At 37.4% G+C, this 6,000-nt stretch overlaps 1 protein-coding gene across 1 annotated transcript in view; it reads right to left on the bottom strand.

The window, feature by feature from the left end:
* The window catches only part of LOC138024494 (G-protein-signaling modulator 2-like), a 31,891-nt gene that overhangs the window by 7,975 nt on the left and 17,916 nt on the right, over positions 1 to 6,000 (bottom strand). Inside the window, exon 4 of the mRNA XM_068871705.1 lies at positions 329 to 373. The gene's annotated coding sequence lies outside the window, so the exon portion shown is untranslated. The remainder of the gene's footprint in view (positions 1 to 328; positions 374 to 6,000) is intronic.

The raw sequence follows: 6,000 nt of genomic DNA, 5'->3' as shown, positions 1-6,000 counted from the left end.
TTAAGATGAATAGCAGGAAGGGGCGAGTAAATGGTAAAACTACAGAAAATAAAATGCACCGCCATGATGCGGGCCCTTTAGTGGGGCTTCAAAGTGAGGAGACATTAAAGATTAGAAGGCTCATCATCCTTAATCATCTGTTCAGTCGTAACCCCTCCAGTTTGAATGTAAACGGATAAAAACTCTTAAAATAGTACTCTCACTGTTTAGGAAAAAAAGTCAAGATACATCTATTCATTTACTTACTTTTTCGATGTGAAAGGAAAAAATGAAGGGCAGTATAGTTCGATCACACGACACCAAGGACGCTAATATGGCTAAAAATTACCTCGTTAAACCTGTTAAACCTGTTGAACAGCAATAATAAATCTGGCTGCAACGAGAATAAGAGATAAGCAATATTAGTAGATTGTTTGCGTTCATCTTTGTCTCTTGCTTCATGCCACACCTTCAATCTGATATCCGATAAGAAAACTCAGGAAAAGTTACTCTACTTGTGAAAAACTAAGCATATGTGATATACTTTACATACTTTCTCAGTGTACAATTGAGCTAAGAATCGAAAGGCAGCGTTGTTCCATCAAACAAGAAACAAATAATTACCTATACCCAAAAGGCGAAAAGGGTTAACTACTTTGCAATGTCCTTGTTGTGACACAAGTGGTTCACTAGCAACAAGGAATCCGGCTACAAATAAATTACTTACACATGTATTAATGCAGAAGCAATATCGGCATTTTGTTTGCGTGCGCGCGACAGTTACAAGTGAATGACCGTGACCGCTTAGCAAAATAAGGATAAAAACAATACAGAAGATATCTGTTTACAAACATTGCTTAAAAGTGCCAACCACAGGAACAAAAGACCCTTTGTTTTGATAGCCAATGTTTGTCGAAACTTATTTTTTCTAGCGCTTGCATTTCCACACCACCACATGTGATAGTCGCAGTCAATAAAGTGGTCGCTGAGTTTGCCTGGAATGGCAAGAAACCGAAAATAAAAAGAAATACACTAGTTGGTCCAAAGAATGGAGACGGTTTGGACTACCCAGAAAATGAGATTATTTCCAAATCACTTCAAGGTGCTTGGATTAAAAGAATGCATGAAAGCTTAGAAAATCAGTGGATGACAATTCCTTCCTTTTATTTAGAAAATTACCGTGGTCTATTCATTTTAATCCACAACAGTATGCCAGGTTTTTACATAGACGTTTTAAAAGCTTGGGCTGAAGCCAGGCAGAAGTTTAGAACAAACGATCAGAATAGTCCTAGAGATATTTAATTTATCTTGAGGAATAACAAGGATATTACCATCGCTGGTAAATCAGTTTACTGGAAAGACTGGCACACTGCTGGCATTGAAAGAATTAAAGACCTCCTAGATGACAATAACATATTTCTAAGCTTTAACGAGTTTTGCAGCAAAACTGGTCTTAGTCCCCCATTTAACCAATTCTATGGGTTAATATATGCAATACCCAGTAAATGGAAGCAAGCTTTACGGTCTGTTCATACTGTTAATCAACTGACTGAAACTTCTACAAATTTACAATTTAGTAAATACACTTGTAGAGCAATTAGAAATGCATTAATAGAAAGAACGTTCCAGGACCGAACCTGTGGCCAGTACAAGGTTGTGTAAGTCAGTCATGGATTTATAATTTACCTTTTAGTATAACTAGTCGGTCGTGGATTTATAATTTACTCGTACGTTTTAGTATAACTAAAGAAACAAAATTAAGTATCTTTCAGTACAAAATAATTCATAATATCCTACCGCATGGTAGTTTACTATATAAGATGAAGATCACAGACTGGCCACTTTGTAAGCACAGTGCAGTGCAGTAGAAACACTGCCTCATATGTTAGCCTGTTGTGATGTAATTCACCTTTTTTGGCTTAAGGCGGTTGACTGGTGGAATCAACAGAGTGGTGACAATTATTCAGTAAATGACTTAAACATCTTGTATGGCTACAATCCTGAGACCAGGAAAACCAATTCTTTTAACTATTACATTTTACTGGGCAAAAGATAAAATTATCTATTTGCAAAGACTCGAGTTTAAAGCCCCTAACTTATGTCAGTTCTTGGATCTTGTCAAGAACAAGATCCTTGTTTTGAGATCGATTTTTCAGTCTAAAGGTCAAATAGAAAAAAAAATATTCGGTTTGGAAACCTTTACTTAGGTTACTATAAGTTCTCTATATGTTGTCGCGTAGCTTATGCAGGCTTGTGTGTAGGTTAGTGAATGTAGTAGTACATGTATGTAGTTGTATGTAAAAAAATAAAAAGTAATGAAAAAAAAAATACTTAAAGTACACTGCCTTCATATCAGTAATCTTATTTTATTGTGTAAGTGTAATTTTAGTATGATGCACTTGTCATTGTTTGGTACTAGCGGTTTTGTCATAATGTAAGTATACTTTAAGTGTACAAAAATTGGTTTTATCAACGAAGTTGATAATGTAAATTGGCCACCGTACAGAGGTCATGTTCTAAAAGCTGACGTTTCGAGCGTTAGCCCTTCGTCAGAGCGAATCCAATACGTATGGGTTATTGACCAAGGGTGAGGTCAAGATGACTGGATATTGGCCAAGTTCTTTTTTTGCGTGTTTTTGGACCGAGACGAAGTCGAGGTCCATAAACACGCAAAAAAAGAACGAGGCCAATATCCAGTCATCTTGACCGAACAATCTTGGTCAATAAAGGATTTATTATATGACTTAAAACACCAAAAAATGATCTTTGATCTTGCGGGACCAAGCGAGAAATCCCGAGCGCGCAGTATCGCTCCATCTCGCCCGCTCGGGTAGCCAATCAGAGTGCGCGATTTGGTTCATCTTGCCCGCTCACGGAGCTAGTCATATAATAATTAAAGTATACTGCACAGTATGCTTTAAGTATACTTTTTGATGTTCCAAAATCAGGCGGAAACAAGTATAATAAAACTCTACTGTCAGTAGCAGTTAAAGTATAGTTTCAGTAGACTTAAGAGTATACTTTATGTATATTTGCCTCAGTTTACTTTGTCCAAAAGAATTCTACTTATCGTATCCTTTATTTTGGTAAGGGAATGGAGTAGTGTCCTTGTTTTCAGTTTCAAAGTTGTATAAATAGGGAGTTCAAGATCTACGACGCCGACGTCGACGAAAACGTCACCTCAAAATACAACGTTGCACTATTGTAAGTTTCTCGCGGTTGGCCATCTCGTTCGTGTCCTACAATGTGGGCGAAGTATCATAAAAATAAATTGGTACGAGCGGTTTCAGAGCAAAAATAGAGAACGAAATATTCACATTTGAACGCTCACGTTGTCGTCAAAACCTCAGATTTGATGATATCACGTCGTTGTTGTGCAGAGAACCGCACGTTTATGTGTTAAAATACGTGCAGCACGTGCAACACGATTATTTTTCCTCTTTTAACCAGTGATACTGTTGTTTTGTGGCGTTCTCGGTGACGACCATGAAGTAGTTCTTAAAGTCCCTAATACGTGCTAAAATGTGTCCAGCACGTGCAGCACGTACAGCACGATTATTTTTCCTCTTTTAACTAATGATATTATTGTTTTGTGGCGCTCTTGTTGACCACCGCGTAGTAGATCTTAAAGTCCCTAATAGTTCATTGCTTTGTAATAAAAATAGGATTTCTGTTTTAGTAAAATTTTATTCTACAGTTTTTTCTACTCTTTCTATTTTGGTAATGTTTTTTAGCAGAATATGAGAAATACATTGTATCTTGATAAGATCTGAGTAAGATCTTAGTAAGATCTCATATTATTAAGATCTTAACGCGTTCCAAACTAAAATGGGTTTTTCCAAAACCACTATTTTCCGTTGAGAAAGTGAATATTCCTCGGAGCCTATACGCTGTTCGTTGAAAATCTTATCATTTCTAACAACAACGAAACCGGTTCAGTAAAGAAAGCCTTTATTTGACCGTCACAATTTGGCAGTCAGTTAAACATGCCAGTAAAACTTCTGAATATGCTTACCCTAAGAAAAATTGATCTCACCGCATGCAGAATGAAAAACTGCTAAAACTGAACTACATCGGCTGCGACTATCTTCCCCCGATGCAGAAATTCTGCATCATGTGCAGTGGTTAAAATAGGCCTAAGATTTACTGAATTCAGCTACCATGCAGAAATTCTGCACCCGGTAAAATCCGTGAAAATCTACAGAAACTGGACTACATCAGAAGCGACTATTTTTGCCTGATGCAGAAATTCTGCATTATGTACAGTGGTTAAAATAGGCCTAAAATTTACTGAATTCAGCTACCATGCAGAAATTCTGCACGCGGTAAAATCCGTGAAAATCTACAGAAACTGAATTACATCGGCAGCGACTATTTTCCCCCGATGCAGAAATTCTGCACGCGGTAAAATCCGTGAAAATTACTTAATTCAGCTACGGATGCAGAAATTCTGCACACGGTAAAATCCGTGAAAATCTACAGAAACTGGACTACATCAGCAGCGACTATTTTCCCCCGATACAGAAATTCTGCATCATATGCAGTGGTTAAAATAGGCCTAGACTTTACTGAATTCAGCTACGATGCAGAAATTCTGCGTAAAATCCGTGAAAATCTACAGAAACTGGACTACATCAGCAGCGGCTATTTTCCTCCGATGCAGAAACCATGTTCAGTGGCTAAAACAGGCCTAAAAATGACTGAATTCGGCTGCAGAAATCGCCTGAAACTAGACTAAATAAGCAGTATTCGTAAAAGACATTGCCCAATAGGTCAATAGACTTCAGTTTACTAAAAATGGTGATGCGATTTTTTTTCTAAATGGTTGCGTCGTCAGCGCATGGTGAAGATCACACGTAGCCATCCTCGCGCAAGTGATGCGATGTCTACAGCTGAAAATAACTAAAAAAATCGTTCGAAATTCAATGAGTTGATTCAATGGCATCAAAATCACGCGGGGTTTGTCAGTAACTAGTGCAGTGGCGACAATTCTCGAAAACATCGCATCATAACCGTAGCTGCGGCTAAATATCGAATACTCCATAAAATTAATTATCTATTAATCTGTAGGAAAAACGTGGAACCGCTATTGCACCATGCATACAGTTGTTAGTTGAAACCAAAAAACCTTCAAAGATATTATATATCTACTTTTTACTAATGTATGGTTGAAGTGAAAAAGATAAGCAAACGTAATACTTAACAACCAGATAGGTGTTTTCAAAGCCCAATGCTGTTTCAGAATACAGCCAGGTGTTATCAACACAGAATTGGATGAATGTCCCACGATAAGATCATTCAAAACAATCTTCCTATTTCTTTGTAACTTTTCAGTCTCGAAGAAAATACTTGGTCTAACCATTCAGATAAAGCCTCTTCAGTAGAACTTTCACATGGTGCTTTTTAGTTTTTAGTATTTCACAAAAAGTGAATTGGATTTGTTTCTCCTATGTTTACATGGGCACTGGGAGTGAAGGTTTTAACAGTGTGCATCCTGGTGATTATGAATTATTTGTACTATTCCTCAGTGAGGAATACTTTTCCATTAACTGCCTTTTTGTAGTCATCTGCAGCTTCTTTGCTTCAGTAAGTTCAAAGGAGTGGAGAATAATACACTCCTTTGGAAGAACTTCTGTCCATGGTTCCTTTGCTCTTGGAAGGCTTAAAGGTGACCACTTCCCTCTGTATGTGCCTTTCCAGGAATGGATTTTGAAATGATCTTCACTGATCTCTTTTAAAACACCAATCACTGGCTCCTCTTCACAGTTTGATAAGAAAACTGCTGCATATGTTTCAATTTGAAGCCCTTCGTAGAAAGAGTCAACACGTTCAACAGGATTTTCTCTGTTGCTGGGGGCAACATACCTTCCCGTGTAAATCTGAAAAAGAATACAGTTTAATCAGAAAAGGTTAATTAAAGTTACCGTGTACGTTCAGAGGAAAAAAAAATCGATTTTCGTTTTTTAAGTTGGAAATAAACTTCCCAGCAAGATCTTTCAAAAGAGTGAATATTTGCCGAGA

The sequence above is a fragment of the Montipora capricornis genome, chromosome 11 (assembly GCF_036669925.1).
Source record: "Montipora capricornis isolate CH-2021 chromosome 11, ASM3666992v2, whole genome shotgun sequence".
NCBI lineage: Eukaryota > Metazoa > Cnidaria > Anthozoa > Scleractinia > Acroporidae > Montipora > Montipora capricornis.
Note: the sequence above shows the minus strand (reverse complement) of the source record. Positions and strands in the feature narration are given on the sequence as shown.